The following is a 1,268-nucleotide window of genomic DNA, read 5'->3' on the forward strand; positions in this document are numbered from 1 at the left end:
CATGTTTGCCAGGCTGGTCTTGAACTCCTGACCTCAGGAGATCCACCCACCTCGGCCTCCCAAAATGCAGGCATTACAGGCATGAGCCACCACGCCCAGCCTGTCTTAGCTTTTAAACTGCTTGCTTTTGTATTGTGTTACCTGATTTATTGACTAAAATAGTTATTTGAAACAGAGGCTACTCTTGGGTTTTTACAGAAGAGTGTAGTTTAGACACTCAGACACGTCTTTGTTTTTAAAAAAAAAAAAAAAAAATTAGGTGCCCTGTAAAAGCATCACACGATCTAGCCCCATAATAATTCTCCCTTTTTGGAAATCCAGGATTCACTGTGGGCTCTGCCCAGAGCTCGGAGGTCCAGTTACAAGATGGGTAGTCCCTATCTAAATAAAATAAAATTTGTCTCCTTATATAATCCAATGGTGGATTTTTATAATTTTATGTTTGATTTGGCATCCATCTTTAATCTTCCTCTAGCACACCAGACTTTTTCTCTCCATACCATATGTTGTAAATTTTGCTATTTGATTTTAACCTGAGTTGTTTCCTTTAATATGCAAATTTAAGACTCTAGCTAACAACTGCCTAGGGTTCTGAAACAGGTTATTAAGAATCTGAAAGTCTAAGATAAAGACAGAAAAAGTCTTTGTAAATCTGTTAAGATGTACTTCTATCAGCATGCCTAATATGTCTATGTATTCATGTGTTGTGTGCACAATATTTCACTAGTAAAAATATATAAAAGAGCTCAATTAATTGGCTTAAAAAATAAAAGTACTTAGATACTAAAGAAAAAAACTAGTCAAATGCCTTTTCAAGTTCACTCGACTTAAGTCAAATCTTTAATAAGCTGGATTTTAAATTATTGGTAAATAATACTAGAAACGTCCTAAGAATTTGCCGGCATCCATTTTTGTTTGCATTGATTAATCGAGCAATTTCATACTTATCCCTGCCAAATACTACAAGGTGTCAAAATTTGGCATAAAAGTTACAAAACTATAAATGCAGCCCAAGACAGAATAGTCTCTATTTGTGTAATCTTTAATAAAGAACACTTTAGGCCGGGCGCGGTGGCTCACGCCTGTAATCCCAGCACTCTGGGAGGCCGAGACGGGCGGATCACAACGTCAGGAGATCAAGACCATCCTGGCTAACACAGTAAAAACCCGTCTCTACTAAAAACACAGAAAAATTAGCCGGGAGTAGTGGTGGGCGCCTGTAGTCCCAGCTACTCAAGAGGCTGAGGTAGGAGAATGGAGTGAACTCG

The sequence above is a fragment of the Mandrillus leucophaeus genome, unplaced genomic scaffold, assembly GCF_000951045.1.
Source record: "Mandrillus leucophaeus isolate KB7577 unplaced genomic scaffold, Mleu.le_1.0 Scaffold575, whole genome shotgun sequence".
Lineage (NCBI taxonomy): Eukaryota > Metazoa > Chordata > Mammalia > Primates > Cercopithecidae > Mandrillus > Mandrillus leucophaeus.